A 25,456-nucleotide genomic window follows, 5' to 3' on the forward strand; every position below is an offset into this window, starting at 1 on the left:
TAGGAAATTATATAAAAAAATTTTTGTTCCAACTACAAATATTTTATTATGCATAGAAATCCACAGGCTAACGAGGTTCATTAAAACGAAGAAAGCTTTAAGGTGTTTTTTTTATATAATTGTAATAAGTTAAATTCTACGCGTATATTTTTAAATTACGGTCCATTGTATCTATTATAAACTTGATATTTCTCAATTAATTATTCACCTACAACAGTCATGATAATGTAAGTGTGATTTTGAATCCTCGTTAAAGATCGCGTAGGTAGAGGATATGAACTCGTTTTGGAAAATGATGCGGAAAGCTGAATGATATTTTTAGCTATCGTATTTGTTCAGGAAGCAACAAACTGCATGAGCTATTCTTAGTCACGGGAAAATTTTCTGAAAAGCGTGATCGTTCCGAGAACGAGACAAAGATCCGCGAATGGATATTTCAGAAGGTCAAACGTCGTTGTTGGTTGGATAGCATTTTCAATTGTTTCTCGTTCATGTCGGAGAAATTCTTTTTTTAGATTGAATATAGCGAGGATAAAGCGTCGTACCGCGAGGAATCTTGGGACGTGATGAAAGATGCAGAGATACACATGGCGCGTTATTATTTTCGCGACAAGTAATTCGTAGCTGCGTGGACGTCGCGCGCTGAATCAGCTCTTTCCTTTGTCTACACGAAATTCGAAATCGTGGGCGTTGTTGCCAACAAGCCAAACTCTTCGGATTCGTGTTAAGCTCGATACCAATAACCTGACTCGATGCATGAACTGTATGAAACGTGATATTTCTATTTTTTCTTTTTTACCACTTTTCATACCATCCTGTATACTAGCGTTGTTTGTCAATAAATACTTTGTAAAAACCTGTTGGAACTGCTTTGATCGCTCGCACAAAGAACGTTTCAACCTGAAACGACTAATTTTTCGGCACACGTGTTAGAAAATTGCTCGTGCTAGCGGGAACTGAATTTTTTTTTCGTATCCAATTTCCAAAAAATGTATTTCTATATTGGCGTAATTGCTCGGGACGGAGGCATCCTTTAATAACAGGCAAACAGAGTATTTATTGATGCAATGCGACGCAACAGAGAATCGAGTTTATTCCATTTTCCAAGAGTCGTATACGTACCCACACAGAGAACTGTATATTAAACTCTCTCTCGCTTCGCCTCTTTCACCGAAACTTCAAAGCGACGGCATAAAATATATCCAAGATCCTTTCTTTCGTTCGAACGAAAAAATTGGTAAAAAAAAAATATAGGAAATCGAGGATAGGAAGAATGAGAAATAGTCGAACAAAGATGAACACGTCTGCCTTATTGGACAAGAGGTTGGTTACTCGTGGGAGAAACTTCTCATGGGTATCGAAGAAAGTTAAAAAAGTGCACAAAATACAAGATTCACACGCGACACGTGATCACCGATCCATTCGCGAACAACCAATTGTTTTTTTCGCGTAACTGCAAAGTGTAAGGCGGAATAGAAGACGATCGGGATAAATAGAAGACAGAAGTTGCGGAGTTACACGATCGGTTCACAAGATACTGAGAGGGATCAGTATGGTTCTGGAATCGGTCGGTCCAGGGTAGACTGACACTTTCCGACGTCAGAGACCAGGCTTACGCTAGCAAGGCGCGTGCTATACTTAGACGGAGACCTTCGATTTCCGCCGGCTCATTTTCGTCGAAAGATCGTCAAGAAACACACACCGGGAGTTTTAGAATCAACGGGCGCACGCACGCGTGTTTATCCGTGGACGAAGTCACTGCGACGCGCGTGTTTCCCGAGAGGATGATTTCTGACTGAACACGTACTCACTGGTCGGTGAGTCGAAAATCCATTTTCCGAGTGAGGGGAGACAAAAGAGTCCTTGATGTAAATTTAACGTGGCTTTGAAATCTTTTGACAAAATTCTTCGTTTTCTCGTCTACATTTTGTAGATATTTATATTGTAACCAGACTGCGAAGTATATACGTTGATAGAAAATTTAAATTTGTGGAAACTATAAAGAATGCGAGTAATATATAGAATATCGAGAGCTGCGTAAATGATGAAAGAAAATTTAAATGATATTTTTTAAATGTATGTTTAGCATAAAAATCTAGTCTACTTGTAACATCAATACAATTACCTTGGTTTAGTTAAGGTACATACTTAAAAAAATAATGAGTTAAATTGAGTTTATACAAAATGAAAAGTGTCAAAATATTAGAGCTACCATGCGCGTCTATTCCGATCTCGTTTATTGGTTTCTAAATAGCTTGATGAAAACGTGAACATATCTCTATCTATAGAATTGTTGATGTTAGGAAGCGTTCAATTGATATTATTAGATTGGTGCATATGAAATGCTCTTTAGACTTAGAATCTGTCGATCGAAAATCATTGAAAAAATTTTTTTTTATCTGGAAATGGAAAATGAAATTGTTTAATCATGTAATAGTGACTGAAGAATTATTTGGAATACATGAACTACGTCTACTATTTTTTAAAAAGACGTTTCGTGTGCATTAAGCTAATACATTTTCAATAATCAAAGTCGTCAACGAGTCAAAATTTCCGGTTGGAATTGTTCACTTCAAATTAGCCGACGAATTCGATTCCTAATTTCCAATTGTCCGTTTGTGGATCGACGAGACGGCTGCGTGGCGTGGCGTAACGAACGCCATTTAATACAGGCTTGTGTTTAACGCCGGCATTAGTATGCATTTTACCTATAGACGGATGGAAATTTCTATTGAATTTCCCGTCACGGTTTGACGATATTGGAAAGCGATGGTGAACGGTGAAAGTGGACTATCGGCCTGCGGCATTGTTAGTTTCTTCCCGCCGCTTTAATTATCGTTCCCGATTTAGAAGACATCCGTCCGCGTGTTCATCGCCTCGTGATCTACGATTGTTTATTAGCGCACACTTTGACGCGGATCGATAAATTTAGACGATGCATCCGTGCATCAAATAATCGAAGATCTCTGAATCGTTAATTCGATCTCAATACATTTTCTCTTTACTTACATCTTCTTCTATAAAATTATAATTGCAATCGCGACGTTTGTTTTATTCTTGTAGAGATGTGCATGCTTAAGACAGTTTCCATTTTCATTTAGAAGCTTTTCAGTTTCGTTTTGATACATCCACTTCGTAACAATTTTTAAAAGCGAAACATGAATCGCTAAGAAAAGAAAGGGTAGTATGGTAGATTTGATGTTGATCGGAAGTATTCAGCTGACCCGTTTATTGTGATTGAAGTTCAGAATGATGTATTGGCGTGCTACGATATTAGCCGTGAATCGATATCAATTATATTCAATCTGGTGGCACGTCAAGCCCTCAGACCAATATTAAAGGCTAATCCAGATGATCGGATGACGGTTGCGGCAGGAAAATTTTCGAGAATTGCCTTTCCGCTCACTTTTCATCGCTGCATATTATTTGAATGAAAAAATGTTACAACGCATTACGCTGTCGTAAATCCATAACAAGGTACACGACGTGATACGTATTGAATTCTTTCATAAATCCATAAAATCCACAGTCCAGTTATTTCCAATAGAAAGTCAAACACGAAGTGTTCCATTTTTGTTGTATAAGTTTCAATCTTGCTGAACAAAATATGTATTCATCACATCACACATTGCATATTATTACTTTCAATCATATTGCAGAATTATTATTAATTAAATCATTACATAGGCTTCGTTTCTTCTTGTTTTTCCTAATTAATTTTCAATTCCATTTATGATGCAGTGCATCTGGGAGAGTTAAATAATGCAATCATTGGAGAATATGTAAAATTAATTAATATAACACTAAAATTATGTCTCTCTCTCTATCTCTAAAGAATCTCTAAAGAAATTACTTAAATCCGTTATATTCGATGACACTTCATATACACGAATCTACTAGATAAATCGGACAAGCTGTTCTCAAGGGAGGAGATGCTTACTGGTAAACTGGTTTTAAAGTTTCGATTACATAGAACGCAAAAAGCCCTCCGTCCAGAAATAGTGACACTCGTACGAACGGGTTGCCGATCGCGGTTCTGTGCTCCTAGTATCGGCGCGAAGACTCTTGCTAAAGTTAGTTGGACCCGTCGCGATTCTCCAGCCCCGCGTATTTTCATTCTCAGACCGAGCTCCTCGAAATAGACACGGCAGAATAGCTGGTTTTCTTATCGACCCGAGCTTTTCTCTCGTCGGCAACACAGCTTTCCGTGCGAGAGCTTTACCGGGTGTTCTATTCCGTTTGAGGTAGTCGAAACTCGATATGGAGCCGATAAACCGAGAATTTTCTTACCCGCGTCCACTTTTGCCGCGATAAATTGGAAACGCGAGGAAGGAAGGACATGACGTGAAAAGTCGATTTAATTAAACGCATTGCGTCTCCCTTTTGCCACAATGGGATCGAAGCATTTATGCTTTGCACCATTTTAATGGTAACGATGATCTCCTTTTTGCATTTTGCGAATGTCCTACTTAATTTAAACAACAAATAAAGTATTGGGACGATCGTCAGAGGAGAATAAAAGTTTCAACCGATGAAAATGCGAGAGAACTGAAATATCAACCGATTCAATTGTTGCCCCGAAACGAGCGTACCATAACCGGTGCTCGCAAATGAACACCATCGTTAAATGAAAATTGCTCATAACGCGGCCGGAATTTCATTTGGTCCGGTGAAAAATTTATGGAATGTTGCTCGTGGTATTTATCGCGTGATACCGCAATAATATAGATGTATTATTGGACATAAAAGGGTTACCGCGGTATTTAATTCATTGTATCCACATAGGCTCTCCTCAGCGTCGCGGTCATGTTTAATCGTATCACGATACGTGTATAAATTTGATTGGCGTGTCACGTTCGTGTAACGCGTAATACGTACGCACATTTCGTGTTGAATCCAAATAGAAAACGTTCATTCTCACCGCGTGCGCGTTTGTTCCTACCTATACGCGCCGTATTTTTCAGCCCTGTTTGCGCTTTAACCGATAAATTGCTTTCGTAATTGAATCTCTTTTTCATTGTGCATTATACTGATATCACACGTGTTTGGTTTGCGTATATGTTCTCAATCGTGTAGTTATGAATTTAATCAATCACCCGCTGCAATTCTATAAGGATTCATTAAATACTGTCATTACTCGTTAAATATTGTCCCTATAAAATTGTGAAAACTGCCACGAGTCAAACACGTCCCATATTCTGTAGTTCGGACTTCGTAATTGACAAATGGTCCATTGGGAACGTTAACTGGCCAGGGTAGGCGTGTATGATTTTTTCACTATTAGTCTACCAGCATCAGGGAGCTGTTTCGTCACCGGCTTTATCCCTTACGTCTTTCTGTCGTTCACACCTTCCCCGATGGATTTTCCTGCTTTTCCTTTTCGCCTTGCGACCACCTTAAAACGCCCGGACTCCTGCTCCTTCATTCATCGTACAGTGGAACTCCATTTATCCGAGCTTCCATTTACCGAAGCTGGAAATTTTTCTCAATGCTCGATTTACTGAAACTTTTGCCGAACTCTTGTTATCTAAACTTTTGCTCGAACGTTACAATTTTACTTTTGCCGGTACTAATATCCAAAGCGATGAAACGAGGATCTACGAATGTCTTCCAATTATCGTTAAGCGTTTCAGACATAGAGGAACAGATTTATTAAATTCGTGAATTAAATTATTAAATGCATTGAATATTTGATGTATGTTTTACAATTTACAACAGACGTTACTTCCATAATATTAATATTACACATTTGGAATAATGAAGTTATTTAATCATTTATGAACGTATAAAAGTAACTGACAAATGCATGACGAATTCAATACACCTGCCATATTTAAATAAATTTCACATGCAATCTAATATAAAATGATTAAATCTTAAGCTAATATAAAATGATTAAATGATTAAGTCTGTATAAGATGTTTTTGCTGTGACAGTCGACAAATTTTCAAGAGTTCAGTGGGACAGTACGCAACTATTAATCTCCCGTACGAAAAATTTCGTTCCCGTCAGCCGAACGGTTTATTCCTTTCAAGTAGATCCCTGCACTCTACCTTAAACTACCGTTTCGTGAGTTTGTTTCTCTACCCTCTTGGCTCGGCTAATCCGCTGTTAAAGTTGTACGGCTATTACGGAGGATAATGCGGTGAAACAGTACACTGCAACTTTTTTTACGGTCGCGAAGTTAGCAACAGAAGGGGCACGAGCCAGGGGAGTGTATAAAGTTGCGGACACCGTGCTAGAGGACACGCAGAACGACGGTCACGAACTGCGTGTTCATGCTCGCGTGGCAACTTGGGGTCGGAGCCGCGTAATTGCGTCACGAAAAGTTTCGCCAGAGTCATTTCGCCTCCACGATTGCTACTTTTTTTTTTTTATGACGAATTTCACTCAAATAATGACATTCCTCCTTTTTATTCGTCGTTGCCGCAATTGAGGTAATTTTACATACGTACGTTTTACACGTACACCCTTGATTGTAAGTTTTAGTCTCTTCTGTGTTTTAAAAAAAGATCTGGAACATCAACTAACTGTTTTTATTGCTACGTCGTCATAATTCTCTTTAGGGAAAATAAAAATGTGGGACACATGAGAAGCAATCTGGGTCGAAAACAATTTAATATGCAGGCGGACGGTTAAGTGTTTGCTCAACCAAGTTCAGCATTAAAATTTTCGTAACGCCGGTCGATAAAGCGTCTGGTTAAGAATGTGGATAAAACGGCCCCAAAGTTTATACGGGGACAAGATAAACACAAATTACGTGCTGTTTGTTTTTCTTCAGTCATTCGAATCCATTGAGCTTTGGGACAAATAAGAAAGCTTCCTCGGCGCCGTTCGAGTGCTTTTACCTTTGGGAAAAGTGGACGCTAACCGAGTCTGTTGCCCGAGGGACAACGTATTATCATCGTGCAACAATTCTTTCCTCTATTAGTTGATAAAAGCAGCTACTGAACAGACGTAATTATTTTACCTCTCTGTTTTGACAAATTCGTAATAATCGAAAATTACGAATTGCTGATGTATTTTCAGGGAAATGTATATGCAACAGAATGTATTATAAGTATTATATATTCATTTTACAAAAACCAATAACAGATATTGCTAGCTGTAGCAAACGCAATTGCAATTTCAGTGTTTAAAACGTAACGATTCAATTATCACACTGCATTTCCAATGTGTCTACATATTTGTATTTCCTCTGCACATATCAGTATATTTTTGCATACATTTATATATTAACCATCCCCGAATTTATTCGATTTGCATACATTCACTAAGTGCACGTATACACGTACATTTTACAATATTTAGTTAATTGCTTTTAATTATATATTGAGCCTTATGAACAATGGTGTATATACGAATACGCATGAACCGATGATGTGCAATGATGATACGATACGAGGACACGGTACAAATCGACGAGCATCTTAAGGTTCGCGTCACGGAGTAATACAAACGCGGGAAGATATAAGATTTCTGTAGCCACGTAGTTTGTCACAATAAAGCTTGATTCTTCCGTTGGCAACGGTTCAACAGTGGCCTTTTTCCACTGAGTCGTCGCCTAGACGCGAGACAGCAGTAAAAATTGCTAGTGTTTATTGGAAATGTTTGCGCACGAACGATAAGACAACGGGACGACGCGTGGGCGGACAGAATTCGTTAGAGAGATCGAGCGTAATGCGTAATTAGAATTCACCTCAGGTATTCCATAATAGTTTAGCCAGCGGGTTTCTGATTCAAGCAGCCTGATTTATCGTAATTTCCTTGCCCAAAATAGGCTTTGAACCGAAAAATTTATGCCCTCTGGAGAGGCCACCGCCCTGTTTCAAGCTCGCAAGCTTTCCGTTTCCATTGCGGCCAGCTTGGTATCGGCAGACTGAAAAAATCCGATAATTTATTGCCCGGCCGGTTCCGTGTGCATTAGCGATGTTTCCTCTTAATCGATGGCATATTAAATTACCGATGACGATTCGACGAATATTGGACTTGTTACTCCTGGCGATATCTTTTTACATCATTATTAGATTGCGGATTTTTACGCAACGAACATACGAGCGCTGGACTTCGAACAATGGATTCACTACGCGAAATACATGCTAGGACATTTAACGAGTAACGACAAAGCATGTCTACATTATAATAAATTATAATAGAAAGTATTCTGATGTTTGTTGGACTGTATTCCGTCGTCGAAGAGTTCTCTCATAATTTATCGGAAATAACTGGCGTCTTTCTTCAATATTTATTCGACGGTACGGAGCATCGCGAAAGAATATTACTCCATCATTTTCGATTCAGTTCAATAACTCGTACCCGTTTCAATGTTTAATTACAGGAAGATATTTCAATATTGACGTCGACGTCCGATGCCGATGAGTTCCTAACAGAGGAATTTCTCGCGCACAATTTTCGTGAAAATTGTCAGCCAAGTTCGAACTTGAAACTTCAGACAATAGCAAGGGATAAAAGTCGCGGGACGCTTTCCAACAGTGTAATAATACGCCACCCGTGGAGATCGGCTCGCTTTTCTAATCTGCATATAAGGCGTCTTTCATATCCGATGATCGCTTAATACCTGTCTGTGAAACGATGTTAAATAGCCTGGTAATAAAACTCCATAAAACTGAGCAACCCTGTTGGCTATCCACTTGTATCATATTCTCGTATCGTATCACTGTTACGTATAATCGCCTGCCACATAGTAAATCACCGTTTATAAATGATAAAAACGTGTGTCTACTTAAATTACATTTTTTAGATGAAAATCATTAGATCACAGCATACTCATGATGGAACATTTGTCGATTTACATGTTATATAGTAGTACATGTATTATAGAGCAAGCTTTCCGTTTCCATTGCGGCCAGCTTGGTATCGGCAGACTGAAAAAATCCGATAATTTATTGCCCGGCCGGTTCCGTGTGCATTAGCGATGTTTCCTCTTAATCGATGGCATATTAAATTACCGATGACGATTCGACGAATATTGGACTTGTTACTCCTGGCGATATCTTTTTACATCATTATTAGATTGCGGATTTTTACGCAACGAACATACGAGCGCTGGACTTCGAACAATGGATTCACTACGCGAAATACATGCTAGGACATTTAACGAGTAACGACAAAGCATGTCTACATTATAATAAATTATAATAGAAAGTATTCTGATGTTTGTCGGACTGTATTCCGTCGTCGAAGAGTTCTCTCATAATTTATCGGAAATAACTGGCGTCTTTCTTCAATATTTATTCGACGGTACGGAGCATCGCGAAAGAATATTACTCCATCATTTTCGATTCAGTTCAATAACTCGTACCCGTTTCAATGTTTAATTACAGGAAGATATTTCAATATTGACGTCGACGTCCGATGCCGATGAGTTCCTAACAGAGGAATTTCTCGCGCACAATTTTCGTGAAAATTGTCAGCCAAGTTCGAACTTGAAACTTCAGACAATAGCAAGGGATAAAAGTCGCGGGACGCTTTCCAACAGTGTAATAATACGCCACCCGTGGAGATCGGCTCGCTTTTCTAATCTGCATATAAGGCGTCTTTCATATCCGATGATCGCTTAATACCTGTCTGTGAAACGATGTTAAATAGCCTGGTAATAAAACTCCATAAAACTGAGCAACCCTGTTGGCTATCCACTTGTATCATATTCTCGTATCGTATCACTGTTACGTATAATCGCCTGCCACATAGTAAATCACCGTTTATAAATGATAAAAACGTGTGTCTACTTAAATTACATTTTTTAGATGAAAATCATTAGATCACAGCATACTCATGATGGAACATTTGTCGATTTACATGTTATATAGTAGTACATGTATTATAGTATGTTATATATTATTATATATCGAAATTGACATTATTTCAACTTTAAAATATTCTTAAATCGTATATTAAGAATTATACAAAATTCTGTCGTTGTTGCATTGATATTTTTTTTATAAATGAAATCGAGATTCTGTCATTCGACATAAGAATTGAAGACGTAATAACTTTTCTGATACGCTTGTCACATTTCTATAATTTTGTACTGTGTTTTATTAATGTAATATCTAGTCACTGTTAAAACTTCAATGCTTTGACATTGTTTTATGTCTGGGTTCATACAACCTTAAGCCGATGTTCCGAAACCGATTGATTGTCGAACCAGGTTACCCGATGTAACTTTCAGCCGACGCGACGCCGGAAAATCTGAACCATGGAACTTAATTACCGCTGACTCGGGGCGACACGGCTCGAGAGTCAATTAAAAATTTCTTTGAACTTGCGATTTCCCTTTAAACAACTTTTAAATAGGTTTTTAATTATGTTATATGACGAATAGTTAATTAATTTCTATGTCAAAATCCGGCACGTGAACGCGTTTAATTTATTCGAAGGGTGTTTAATTATGATCAGTGAAAGTTTTTAATTATAATAACTATGGGAGAAAATATTTCATCAAACAGGTTAAAAAGAGAATTAAGAACGACGATTTTCGATTAAGTTACGAGTTCCGTCTTGGAATGCGGAGATAATGTGGTTCGTCTTGACTTGAATTTGACTTAGGATCATGTCATTTCGGGAGTTTTTCAATTAATTCGACGTCATTATGCGATCGAGCTTTATTCAGCGGCTGTAGAAGTGGGTCGTCGGTTGGTGCACGACAATACGGAGACTGCCAGAATCAGAACTATGCCGAGTCAACAAAGAGATAATCATCGTGCTTCGCATTGTTAATCTTAATTAACGCGTCGGCATAGATTGAGAACACAATATCGTAAAGAAATTCCCGCGTTTTATTCGAACGGGACAGGTCTGAATTTAATTGGACGGGGAATCTTATTCGCGGAACCCCCGACCTCGTGGCTTCGGGCGTTGTCTCGGAATAAAATGAAATTCTTTTCTTTTTGATTCTTTGCCCATCGTCGCGTTTGTGCTCGAGGTGGAAGCGAAAGATGACGGGGACAATAACCGACGACAAAGACGTTGTTTCTCACGATTTCCCTCATTGCTAGCCTAGCCTGCAACGCGACGCGTTGTTCACTCTTTTGTTTCTATCGATTCGCTTCACGAAGTCTTCCATCGTCTCGAGATAAAATCGAATTCATCATTAACAAAGCGATTGATCTTGATCGAATTTGAAAAGGAGAAATATAGATTTTCACATCGTAACGTTGCCATAGCTTTTTATTAATTCTTTCACTAATTTTTGTATCCTATCATTGTTGCACATTCGTTCGTCAGTTTTAGGACACTTCCAATTTTTTGTCTATCAATAAATCTGACAACTATTCTGAATTTTTAACTATCAGAAACTATTTCAATAGAAAGATCGCACTAAATCGTATAATCTTAATCACACACCAAATCATATAATAAATTTTACGAATTGTTTTAATAAAATTGTGCAATACTTTGAATAAAAATTGCACACTGTTTAAAAATATGAATTTTCCAGATTATAAACTGGCATCATAAAAATCTGGTAGAATATTTCGGTACGAAACTCGTTGGTCTATTGTCCTGTTCAAATTTTCACGTTCTCTGGGCACCGGGCGGAAGTAGCATAGCCACGTGGTTATTGCGCCGCCGGAACCTCGGGCTATCCTAAGTAAATTTGCATAATGCTGAAGCGAGCTGAACGACAAGTTCGCTCTATAAAACGATTTGGGCCAGGAGCCTGTTCATCGTTTATTGCGGCTTGGTCTAATTAAGTTTGCGTAGAATCTTCGTGGCGAACACCGAGAATCGTCCGAATGCAACTTGACTACCGAAACGAAAACGAAGGGAACGCCGTTGCCCTCCGTCGACCGTGTTGAAAAGTTCGTTAGCTCATAACAAAACGCGAATTGAATAATTTAACACAGCGGCGCAGTCTCATGCCGCTGCATCTACACGCACTATTTATTTTAATTTATATCTTCCACGTTCTTCGCCCGGTTCTTTTGTTCACACGCTGCACCGCCGCATTAATATACATTTGTAGCCGAGCAATAAATTATACCGTAGAACGTGCATCTTCTGTTCACCTTTTCTTCATCCACGCCGCGGTTGTAGAGGTAAATAACGCGTAGCTTTCAAATTTCGAGGTTGAAAAAATTGCTAATGCAGAAGCCAGATGTTTAGTTATCGTTTCATGTCAAATTTGCCTAGCCTTTGTTTCTCTCTAATTCGAGGAAAACTCTTGACGGTCACGAGACAAGTAAATTTCTCGGCCTGTCGAGGCTGAATCGACGCGCCTCGCAGCTCGTGACAAAGGGTGAATCCGAGAGGATAAACCAAGAAGAAATAATAGAGGGCAGCCCCGATTCTTTGAAAGAATCGCGCGTTAAGTGAAGACGCGCTTTGTGACGAACGCTACGGCGGAGTATTATTCCGAAGCATTTTTATGAAAACTCTTGTATGTACCACGCTGAGGATACGGCGTGAGTTTTCAAAGAATAACGGGCTCCCGGATACTGGTCTCCGTCCGCCGTGAATGCCCGCTCTCTTATCGCGCGTGTGGAAAATAAAGAAACAGGGTCTGTCCTGCGCGCTGCGTCGTCGCCGAGCCATGCCACCGGAACAAACTCTTGTTGCTCGTTCATGCAAGAGAACAAATAGAGACGTCGACGGAGGCCACGTCACCTTAACAGGATAATTATACCACTACGTCACGGCTTCGCGAGCCGTGTGTCACGTTTAACGCTGCTACTCCTTTGCTCTCCTAACGCGCGTTTGCTGCTTCTTTGCCTCGAACATTTGCGAAATTTTAGACACGTCAACTTCGTAAACTTGCTCAGAGAATGAAAGTAATATACTTCTTGGCGATTCTATTTTTGCGTTACAAGAGTTGCTCGGATTAAATTTAAATACCTGGCTTCGTTCGCAGTAAAAGAGTTGATCGAGGGCAAGGAGAGAAAATGAAACAAGAGAAAGAGTCGCGTGAAAGGGAATAGAAAATGTAATTGATGGTATTATTCTTCTGCTTAAAGTTTGAAAAAGGTTCCTCGTCTCGACGGTCTCGCTAGTTGAAAGATTCAAGGCAATTTCAGGGAATGAATCAAAATTTCCACGGTGCCGTTCCTACCGTGGATTGTCCCGGCAAATCGATGCGCTCCGAGGTTCGCACCGGACGATTAACTAATTAATTCATTGTCCCAATTGACCAATTAACCCTCGTGCTACTAATTAACTCGTCGTGGTTTCGGAAGAATAATAGGTTGAATGAAGAGCGCCTTCACGATACGCGATTCGCCTTTTAAATATTCTCTCTGCGATTTGCATGAGAAGTAGAAGAGAAAGGGGATCTCACTCTTTCAAAGAGAATCGAGCGGAAAGCAAGCGCGTGGAATAAACGCCGTGGAGTAGGCTCTCATCGCACTTTAATTTCTCATTAATTTTGTTCCCGCATTAACGTATCATCGTGATCAAGTATTAAAACGTTCGGGGAATGGATACGCAAGAACATTTTATTACTTATGCCTCAATTCCTCTCAACCGTATTTACAATTTTCCTAATGAAACGGAATATGTATAATTGAGGTCGAGGATTAAAATTCATTAGATATCGCTCAGCGACCCTTGCTAATGAGCGCGATTATTATTAATCAGTACTAGACTGCGGATTTCATGCGTCTGTAAAATATACAGAAAATACAACGAATGCACGTGACGTATAGAAATTTATGAAATATTACAGAACACACTTAAACGATGAGACAGATTCCTATCTACATTATATTTCATAAATCGATGCCATAAATCAGTCTAATCATTAGTACGACATTGTAATATGGCCTCAGTCACGGGTCGAATCATTATAGGCGTTCTATGCCATTTGTCCGCAAATCGAATCCGCGGGCTGGCCAAATTGTAACTTGTAACACGGGATAATCGGTGACATTACGAATGGAACACTCATTTGCATCCTATCGTCCCGTTAACACGATTTACCGGTCTGATTTTCTGCATTTTCATTATACGATTGACATTCACGACCTGTTTGACGTATCACATCGTCCGAACTTCTGAGTCTTGACGTAGTTATAATATCTATTTTTATCGTTATTAACCACGACTTAAATTGTTTCGGTCATTTTTACGGTTATTATTTATAGTGCGCAAAGATATCATTATTTATTAAATCGACGTTTCAAATATTTTATTTCGTATAAAACTCCGTTGTGTATTGATTACACAAAATTTATTTAGCTATTCAAATTAATTGAAAATTTCGGTAGGACTCCATACGCGCTGTGCGAGTTCAGTTGTTACTCCGATGGAAGTAATTAATTTACAATTGAGTACGGCGTGTTTTGGGTTAATTAAACAATACGAATATAGAATTGATTGGTTAAATGTGAAAAAGGAGCATCATCGAGGAGGAAATCGACGGTGAAAATGAAATGACTGTTGCGAAAGCAGTATCGTAAATTTCACCGATACGAGATAATATGGATAAAGGTATCATCGTTGGAACGAATGGCGGTAAAGTTAATTAAACACGCTTATTAACTGTTACTGCTAGCTAATTTAGAGATAAAACCGCGCAAGTAACTCGGCACAGTGTAATTGATATGAAGTTACACACAGTCAAGTCAAACAGTAGAAATAAATGGCTAACGATTTTATTTGCATTAACACGAACACGGGTAACCCATATTTAGTCTTTAAACGAAACAAATATAGTTATTTCTCATAATATCAATAAATATTGGAGATCATTACTAAAATCATTGTTTTCTCTAATGTTGTCATAAACAGAAGCATAGGTTTTAATGAAGTACTCGTGAATTTCTTAATATGAAAAATGCATTCAATAGAAATAAAACTATTTTATAATGAAATCAGTACAGTTTCAATATTATCAGTAAAAAAAAACACAATTTACATTACAGAATGTTTAATATTGAGATATGTGACTAGCAAATAGATTGTTCTTGTAGCACAGTTGGAAGTTATCAATGACAGTAATTTATGTATAGTCAATCTTGCAAGTACACAGTAGCGTTCCATTTTTCTTCCGGCTGCTTCTCTGTTGAGAACGAAAGGATTCACACGTGTAATTCTGTCAGTAACATAAGTATCTGATCCAGATTTCCATCACAAAGGCTACGTTCTACAAGGAACACGGGAAAGAAAGAAATTTAAAAATCAATCGCGAGTGTCTGACATTTTGTACGTGATTGGTTTCCATTTCTCTACTGGTAGTCCGTCCACTTTCCGTCCGTCGCGTCGTACCTTCGATCAGTTAAAAATCTTCACAAATCACTAAAGGCGATCGTGAAAGATCTGAGAGAAAAGAACACAGCGTCGACGAAGATGAATCAATTCGAAACATGAGAAGACTCTGTTGAAAGCAGCTGCTATCAGAGACCATTATTGAGGTTTTGCAATTATTCTTCAAACCTTTTTAGCAATTTAAATAGATCGATGCGGTGGAATATCAGCTTTCCAAATGGGAGACACTCTTTGATTTTGATAATCAAAAGGCTCTCGGAACATCTTCTATTGATGGCCAGTTCGTCATCACGAGAGCTCAACTTTGATGAAGACTCGGCGTTTATTAAGTGTGAACTCGTTAAAGGGTAGTGCTCAGCGACTTCATTAAAACTGTGGTGTTGTTCGATTATCTTTAGGAGTTGATAACGATTGCAAAAGGTAGTGAAGGATATACAGATCCAATAAGAAATCAGATTACGTTTAAGTACATCCTTGATAAACCAGAATATCTCGTCTGTACTTTATCGTTATAACTCATTTTAAATAATCAATTTTGATGAGGATACATCGCATTTCGCCAGATTTAACGGTAATCGTAGCGAGATTTCTCCCGAAGGAATCAGCGCAAGTCACGATAATTTAATGCACAATTCGTTTATCCCTCGCGGGATCACGGTCAGGCATTATTCACAGCTGTATATTCGAAATAGTTACTGCGTGTACCTACGCTTCAGCGAGAGGAGGGTTCTGTTACGTCCCACGAGACTGGTGTTATTTCACAGCGAGCTTTTTGTTCGGTATTGTGTACATATGTATCATCATTGGCTTTACACTGACCTCCTTTCGACGGTAAAAAATTGTCTGACAATTGCAAATGGACGAAACGAAGATTTGAAATTAAGTGCAAACGTCGTCGAATTTGTCAGAGATGGCTGAAGAAAAGAATCAAGCATTGAGACTATCTATCTCGTAACAATTTTCCATAGAGACTATCGACAGGAAAATATCGTAGAAAATAAATTGTAGTATCGGCAAAGAACTTCCGTAGGAGGAGAATCGAAGAAAAGAAAATCCGGAAGATAGTATTCCGAGCAGCGCAAATTTATGTCCGCGAGGATGGTGCATGGAATACCGGTGTGTACGGGATTTTTGGCACCGCGATTATTGTTTCAGAATTTATACTTATCGACGGATGAATGGCCCTGATACAAACCGCTCCCAGTCGCGGATAACGAATATACGTCATTGTTGGAATTCGAATTGTAGATTTCTGCCCTGCCGTGTCCCCTATGATGTTTGTCTTTTGCAACGGCCTGAATTTATACCCGCCGTCAGTTATCTCGCGCAGTTTCTGTCACAGATAAATTAGTCGGCCGATTTAAAATATTCATTGAAACGAGGCGTTCTGCAACGAGGCGCGGGTTATTTTACTTTCATTTCCGGTTCTTTGAGGCAAAAGAAACACGGCGAATTCGGGTTAGGTCGTTATAAGTTGGAATTTTCGTTTAAGACCGGAAAAGCGGGCAAGGAAAACGGACATTAATTAGTGAAATGAAACGCGGCACGTCTAACCGTGCTAATTTGCGGACAGCTCTGCTCGAAGCGCGACTTCTCGCGCGGATTTTTTGTCAAACCGTTTCGTTAATGACGACTTCCAAATTCAACGCTCACTCGAGCCTCGTTATTCCATTTTCCTCCTTTTCCTCTTTCGTCTTCTCCTCGTCCGCTCTTCCGTTTGTATGGCGAACCAAAAATTTGCTCGCTACTCGTCCTACCGCTAAGTTTTTTCCCCCAACCCTTCCCCCTTTCTCCACATCGTTTCCGGTTCGAAAAGTACGGCTCGTTGATTCGTTTCGAACGAGTGCCACTGCAAAAGTGATTTTCTGGTTTGCCTTGGCAAAGTTTTTTTAGAAAAGTAAAAGGAGGAACAAGCTGCCGTCGACGTTTCGCTGAAAATTACAGTTTCACGCGGCGACGGGATTTGAATGCGCGCCAGTAAAAAGAAGTAATTAGAGTTATTTCGTTTCAGTGAGCCGGATGAGAAAGAATACGCTCGAGGCGCGAAGAAAAATTAATTAACCACCCCCTCGTGATCGAGTAGCCATCGCGGCAAATAAGAAAGCGATTGTATTATAATTGAATCCACTCAATGTTTCATTTCAACTCTTCTCAAAAAGTGTTATAATTACTGTTTCGAACCGTCGCGTCGCTTTGAACAGCACTCAGCAAATTGTTCATTCTTAGAGAATGACTAGAGATTGAATGACAATTCTTAGAGAGACTAGAATCTTATGTATTTCATATATTTATTATACATCATATTATACCATGTTCAATGATATGATACTGGATGATGAGACGAAATGTAATAGATGATTTTTAATGCACCAGCATAATAATGCATTAGAGTTTTAGATAATAGAAATAATTCTTTTAATTTCTTTATTCTGCGCATGGTTCGCTGAATAAAACGAAATGAAGATGCGGCTCACAAGTACTTATGCTTTTGAAGAATACGTACTCGCCGCAATTGTTTCGAGTGTCGTCGATCGATAGCCACCCTTGCGTTACGTAAGCGATTTTGCGAGTTGTTAGAACAAGCTTATAACGCGTTGATTAATCAAGCGGCGAGCAGGCATTTCGGGTGAAATGTTATTCCGGTGGAAAAAGAATATTGTGGCGTAGTGGCTCGCTTAAATGTGCGTAAAATATTTCCGGTGACTGTTCCATGGCAATTCAGTTGCATCCGTGTCGTTGCGCTCGAAAGAACGCAAATTTTGTGAGCAAGCGATAATTGAATTCGTTTGGAAAACATCGTTTTTACCGATTCAATTTTACAGGTCGCGGACGCGAGCCAACTGGCTTGCTCGAATAATGTTTTTTAACCCGACATTCGCCACTTCCGGCTGGGTTTTACGCCGTTCTCGTTGGCTGCTCCGTTTTTATTCGAGCATCGCTTTTAATTTTTCGGGACGGATTGCGCGGTCTCTAATCCCGTGCATCCACTGGCGGACGATTAACCATTTCACGCATATTTATACGTCATACAGTGGACTGAACCAATGAAGTATGCGTCAAAGAGAATTTTCAAAGGAAACCAGATACCCCGATGGTTCTCGAAGTACTTCAAAGCGAAGGTGTTACAGAATATAAGAAAAACGAAGAGAACATTATACATAATATTTTTTTAAAAATATTACACCTCAGCGAATTTTCGGACTCTCTCCGACCTCGGAACGATAATCGATAAAGATCGACCGAGAAATTAAGTTCGCAGGGTGGCTTATCGATGATCTTGTAAAAATTTTCACCGGGCGGAACGAAATTTTCGCAGCAAACACGGTATCGCAAATCTGCATTGGTCTTTAATAAAGGTTCGTTAAAATTCCATTTTAGTTGGGTAAATGTTATTACAGCCAGATCCTTTCTCATCGAATTTTTAATTCACAATCATTCGGGCAAACTGATCGGTTGTAGATTGGAGAACTGAGTAAGGGGGTAGTTAGAGTTTTGAAAATCAAACGGGGGACGGGGAAAGAAGCGTTTACCTTGACAGATTGACCGCCTTCCGGCGGTTTCCTCTGGTTAGGGGCCCTCTCTACGGGGGCCCCAAGTAGTCACACTTGTCGATCACCAATATCCGGCGCTGTGACAGCTGGAAATTAAATCACCACCGTTAAACAACTCCGCCGCGTATACGTGGAACGACGACGATCGCGTAATCACGAATCGGCATTCTCGAGGAAATTGGAGAACGTGGAAATTATATGTCTTCCCCGATGAGAAGTACGCATTACGCTTGAGCTATTCTTAATAGAAGGGAACCTGCGTTTGTGTAATGTACGAAAGTAGATCGTGTCGACGATAGATCAGACGAGGAACGATCCATAAGTAGAGAGCCGCGTGTCCGGTCAGACAAGATCAAGTGCTACGAGCATTTTAGTTGCATGATCCGAGATACCGGCGACGCGATTAAATAAAAAGACAATTAGGTGTGTCACTTTTGCCTGAAGGTACCTAAAGTGAAAATCACTTTGCTGTTGGATTACCGGTAATCCAAGAATCATCGATTTCCTTGGCGAAAGAGCAGGGAAAATAATAGCCACGTGGGAAAAGTCTCTCATCCCCCTTTTTTTCTGCGACTTTAATCGCGTTCCACTCCCACTCTCTTAAGCTACGATAATTCGCTGGCACCTCCACCCGCCACCGCAGCAACGTTCTCCTGCCATATATTTTTAATCGCTTCCCCTTTCCTCTTCCCTTCTTCTACCGATCCTTCGAGCAAATTCACACCGGCACGGTTTCCCGATTTAAATCGCACGTTGGCTCGATTCCGGCGTTCAGAACATCTCACGGAAAAATCGCGAGTGCCGGTAAAGTTGGGACGTCGCTGCGGGATGAATGAGGTTCACGAAGGCAAAAGAAAAGCAGAAAATAGGAACGTCGTGTCGCTGCGGTCGATCAGCACCTTCTTTTCGTTGGCACTGCGCGACGGTGCGCTCGTGGAGAACGTGGAAAAACTGTAGCGAGAACGAAACGGGTAATTGGACACCGGCTGGCCATATTAGAGCACGGAGAGACAGACGGAGATAGTGGGATCGAAGGATGGTACGTGGAGAAGGAGTGGAAGCTGCGCGAACGCGAACAGCCAGAGAAAGAGGGAGAGAAACTGTGCAAGAGCTTGTGGAGGGAGGATACAAAAGCGGTGAAGAAGAAGGTAAAACGGGGGAAAAGTGACGAAGAAGAGCTTCCGTACGAAGTTGGAGCTTCGGATAAAGAGAAAAGTAGTGAAAGAAGAAAGAAAGAAAGAAAGAAAAGAGAACTATTGTGCATGAGAGGCGATAACGAATGGAGGTATAAATCGCAATTAAGCGGACATAAATAAAAATTTGATCGACCGTGCTATTCCTCGTAGATGAACGATAATAAAGTCACTAGCGAGCACCGGTTGGAACGAAAGATCGTGGCAATGATCGAAAAACCAGATCGATATTTTTAATTAATGTTAAAAAGACTTAGAGAGATGCCAGTCTCATTTTGTTTCCATTTTAAAATACTTAAAGAAATCTGCTGAATTTCTGACATTGCCTATTGTTAATGTAACTTGAAAGTAATAAACAATCTAGATCACTGTGAACCATTTCAGGCAGGAAAGTCGAAACTATAAGAACTACGAAAGCCCCTTGGGCGCAGAAAGTCGAGTCCGAGTTTCGAGACATCGGAAATCCGATGAAGAAGACATCTCTCCTGAGATTCATTAAAAAATTATGGCCGTATCATGGAAACGTATCGCCGTCGTACATTTTTCAGCACGATAATCCTTTTCCCTCGAGCGTCTCCGAGTTTAGGCACGGGAACAAGCATTTTCACGGCAACGATCGCGCGCGCGAGCGAAGCGTGCGCGCTGCTCGAGCTGCGCGAGCGTGTGCATCGTCGGCGCTGTACCGTTTTAGTAACGGAGCGCACCGGTGCGCACCGGCGTGCATTATCTAACACTTAAAATTAGACGGCCGATGGCGACGGCGAAAAGAGATCCTCTCTCGATGCCGAGACTCGGTCCGATCGCGGATTCCTCGTCCCTCTCGCGTGTACCAGCAGCCGTGTGTGGTCCAAACCGAGCAGGGTGGAGCGTAGCGATGCACACAAACGAGAAATGAAATTCACTCAGCACTTGATTTTATACGACGTATCACACGCGATATATTTTCCCAAAATATTCATTTTCCTCTGATGTTTTGTTCTTATTATTTCGTTTTTTTTAATCGTTTCCAGTCGATTCAATTACGTTCGCTTCGTTCAACGAATCGAGTCGTGGTACAGGAGATTACGATAAACGATAACGGACACTTTCAAGGAACTGGGACACCAAGAAGCGAAATAATGATACGCGACACTGGGTATATAAGACGCGTTCAACGATATTCTCCATATGGTTGCCGCGCTTTTCGCCACCGGTGTTGCACCGCGAGTACGAAGAATCGTGTGTGGTATTATCGTGTCGATGGAGGGTGATAGAATGCCGATTACGAGATTATACAAGACGCACCGCGTTCGTCCGGGCCGGCTGGCCGCCCGTCTCGGAGTGAATGTCTTATTAGTTATTTCTGGCCAGCTACTTCGTCGCTTGCTCCATTCCTGCTTCTTCTCTTTCTCCCCCGCCTCCTTCCTCGGCGTCTTTTCTTGATCCTCTGCCCGAGCTTATGCACCCCACTCTCTCCTCCACCTGCTCCCGTTCCTTTCTCGTTGCCCATATGGGCTACGTCGCGTCGCGTCGTCACATCGAACGCGATTCCTGTGAAACGACAGCATCGCGCCGCGTCAAGCTTTGCCTTTGAGCCGGCTCCGTCCCCTTTATCGGCTTTCGATCACTGTCCTTGAACCCCGCACGACTCGCGATTGTTTTTACGGCTTCTGGTGCATTACAAAAGTCGCATACTTCGTACACGGCACTGCGAATAAAATTGGATCAGACAGGATTAGGTGTACACCACCGTTTCCAAGTGGGATAGATACGTATCTCTAATCTGAAAAATATTCATTCGCAAATTACGTTTCACCCGGTAAAAATTTTTCTCGTTCCGGGAATATATTTTTAGAAAATATCCGACGGCAACGAAACCCGAAACTCTCGTTCGATTAAAGTCGCCGAGATTCATCATTCCTCTGGAGATAAGTAAGAAGATAGTAGCCGGATGTTTTAATATTCCTGGCGTACTGTTTAATGGGGAAAACTTTTTGTATCAGCAGCATTGCCTGTCCTCCCTTTCAACTCCTTCCTCGTCGATATAGCCTCGTAACGGGACGAACGATGTTTTCCTCTAAATGCAGATATTTCATCTCGCTGAGAATATCAGGTAGCGTGCAGACAAAGACCTAGAGACGGAGAATCGTTAAAGCATCCCTAATCTATTGCCATCAACGAAGAAAGAGCTTAAAGATGACAAAGTGGATACTTGGTGCTGGCGACTTATAGGTGGTACTAACGACCCTTACAACATCCCCATTCGTGGTTTCCCGTCCTTTCAAAGTTCACCCCTAATAAATGACGGAATATCACCAAGTTACGTCGAAACTATCTTTCTGAATAAGGCACGCCGGCAAACAGCGGAGAATGACTCGTCTATGAAACTGGCACTTACAAGTGCCTACCCATTTACTTATGAAAATTATTTATAACATCATTTATGAACGTGCACTTTACGTAACACATTTCTTTTATCATTTACACGTTGCAATATGCACTCATCTGATATCTTTCACATTTATATGCATGATAAGTATTCTTTGTATCTTCTGTATGAAATCTAGTATCAAAGGATCTCGAGAGCAATAGCGTAACGATCACTTTTTTTTTTTTTTCTTCGTCGTACGATTGCACTATTTTCATGACTCATTCCGCGATGCATGTCGGTAGGTGTTCGCGTTTTTACTTGCAGTGGGGTCAGCTACGAACGCCGCGCGATGAAATATCGACGATCTGCTCTTGACTTTGTTTCGAGGCTGACTCGACGATCCATCTTCCGCCGATTCTATACAATACGAGCGCGAACCGTCCGTAACGCGTTCCGCACACCATCGCATCGTCGTTGTACGGCGTATAGTTTGCGGTCTCGCGTCGAACGCACCGGTCGTGGCCCCCCCCCCCCCAAAATGACAGACTCATAATTAAATGTTGAATTATTATCGGTTCGACCTGGCCGTGCCATTAGCTCGAATTGTCACGGAATTCTGTTTCGCGTGCGCTTTACTACGCGCAACGCTGGTTAAATAACGAATGCAGTTGGATTAAAGGGAATTTCGTTTCCTTGCGTCCGCGAGATAAAAATGTCGTTTGGATCCGATAGTCGCATCGAAGGGCGTTCGGTACTTCGCGTCGATGGAACTGTATTATTCATGATTATAATGCGATGATTGAAGTGCAAAGTTCAGAATCGCTTGCCGGTTGGGAACTATCGTTGGCATTTCGGGGGATACTGAGAACGAGAGAATTTTTCTAAAAATAAAACGAGTGAAATTCCGATATCAGAGTTTCGATCGTAGTTTCATTGAAACCATGTACCAAGGTTTATAAAATTGATAGATACCTTGTACGAAAACGACCAAATCAAATATGTAAAAATTCTTTTATTGGTTTACAAATAAGCTAACAAATTAGTAGTCTACGGCTCCGTAATGAATACCAAGTTGTGGCTCGAAATTTTTATACCTTACTAACGTTGCAACTTCTTTATTTCGTATTTTCATTACCGCATCTCATTTTAAGCATCGGAAAAATATTTACATTTGTTCAACGTAATCGTCTTTTATTTTGTTGTAGTAACTAATTAATTTGAAATAAATTGAAATCACGGAAGAGAGACTCCGTCTTATACCCGATACGAAAATTGGAGCTGAAAGTTTTCAAGACAGGATAATAACTCATGGCGTTGTTGATGAATTAATATTTACCGAGCCGATATTTTCGCGGGTGCTTAATCCATTCCGCGATATCAGGCGCAAAGCGAAGGAAAGTTTCGTCGACATCAAAATAATTGCCCAGCCACTTAACGGGATTACCGTTGCAATTTCGAGATGAAGTTTCACCTACATAGCTCATTAGTCGTCTCGTCGGACGGCTCGATAAATAAACGAACGTTAGATGACTCAGAAGACAAATACCCCCGGTTGTTCGATGAGAATTTAGAACTGTTTAAGCAAGCTATCTTCGTCTCTTTTACAGCGAGAAACAAGCTGCGCTTACAATCCTCCATTTTGTCAATCTCATTTCGATCGTTATTTTAATTAAAGATCACATTTTTCATTGTCTTGTCCGTTTTTTTTTTTGCTGAGTAAAATGTCCGTTTGCCCTTTGACATAAATCAAATGAATTGTGAGTTAGGTATTACGATCAGTAATAATTTACATGTTACGCTCGGGATAAAAATTCGTATGCGACATTCAATTTATCATCGACGATTTATCATTTGATTCGGACATGGCGATTCAAGCGGCTGCAATTTTCATCGCGCGGCACGTTTCGCGATTTGAAAAACAGGAATTAACGTGTAAATACATCCGGTAGAGAATTTTCAATGTTCAGTCATTACATACGTGGAGGATTGAAGAAACAAGAGACCGAGATTAGAATTCATAGAATTCGAGCGAGCGATTCGTGGAGCAGTTGAAGCTAATTGCGCGACGTCGTTCTTGCGCAATGTCGATCACGCTAGTCGAAGATTGGACCGATAAATCACCGGTACTTTTTACTAGTTGTGAGTTTTATCGTCTGTTCGTACGCCGTCGCCGTCGCCGTCGACGACGATGAGACGGTGAAATGAACTCGCGAACCGCACGTTCTCTTCTTCCGCTGAATTTACTCTCCACGTTTCTTCCATTTCTACCGTTCACGGGAAAATTCACGGGAAACAGATTTACCGGATTTTTTCCAGTCTGTCTGCCGTGGGACACAGGGAAACTGTAGAAAGTTCAACCTAGAAAGTGCATGAAATTAGAAATTCCGATGTAAACGTAGAATCCTAGCGTCGCCCCCCGAGCTGCTTCTCTTCTGTCTACTTTATACAGGAATATTTCATAAATCAGTGCAACGAGTTCTCTCAGCTTCGCGTCCTATATTTTACACCTTTTTCGAGATTTTTCACTATCCTATCTACCTCCGAAAGTTTCACACTTCATTTCTTATAAGCTCATAATGCAGAACTTGAATCGTCTGGCTATGTGCGTTTTTATCTTATAACAGATTTTTATAAAAAATTAACCATTTATGATGTCAATTCACAAAATCTTTCATGTATTAAGATTGTATGAGCCGTAAAATCTCTGCCAAAGGTTTAAGAAATGTTCTGTCTAATATTTAAAGCGATAAACTTCACAAAGAAATGGTTAAAACGTTGCTCCTCGATGGAGTATGATCATCAATTTCCAGATCCCGCAAGGCTGAATTTTCGAGGAGGCCAGTTTCCGAAAGCTACGGGGAGCAAATTCGTCATTGTCCGGAACGAGAAATTCGCGTGAAGTGACTTATCGCTGCAATTTCCAAGCGCGACCGATGTCGATGTCGTCCGACAATGGACATCTGCAATGGAATTCCTAGGTTCTTGTTTATCTAACGTTAACTCGGTACACAGGCCAAGATAAAGCCTCTTCGAATCAACAAGCCGGACGTTTACAAGCGTGATTCTATGGGATACGAAAACCACGGAACAACTAATAGTACATTGGTGACCAAATTGTGTTTCGCGTGGCTCTTGTA

At 40.5% G+C, this 25,456-nt stretch overlaps 2 protein-coding genes across 13 annotated transcripts in view; one reads left to right on the forward strand and one right to left on the reverse strand.

The window, feature by feature from the left end:
- tn (tripartite motif containing protein thin) overlaps positions 1 to 21,351 on the reverse strand; it is a 51,825-nt gene extending 30,474 nt beyond the window's left edge. For 3 of the 11 annotated variants that reach the window (XM_026812270.1, XM_026812278.1, XM_026812277.1), the window contains exons 1-2: positions 21,254 to 21,351; positions 18,756 to 18,862 (exon numbers count right to left, since the gene is read on the reverse strand). The gene's annotated coding sequence lies outside the window, so the exon portion shown is untranslated. The other 8 variants (XM_026812279.1, XM_018022000.2, XM_026812274.1 and 5 more) reach the window with 7 other exon arrangements.
- The window catches only part of LOC108623446 (uncharacterized), a 42,392-nt gene that overhangs the window by 6,262 nt on the left and 10,674 nt on the right, over positions 1 to 25,456 (forward strand). The gene's annotated exons all lie outside the window — the stretch shown is intronic.

This window comes from Ceratina calcarata, unplaced genomic scaffold (genome assembly GCF_001652005.2).
Source record: "Ceratina calcarata isolate Rehan_Ccalc_2016 unplaced genomic scaffold, ASM165200v1 scaffold27, whole genome shotgun sequence".
Taxonomy (NCBI): Eukaryota; Metazoa; Arthropoda; class Insecta; order Hymenoptera; family Apidae; genus Ceratina; species Ceratina calcarata.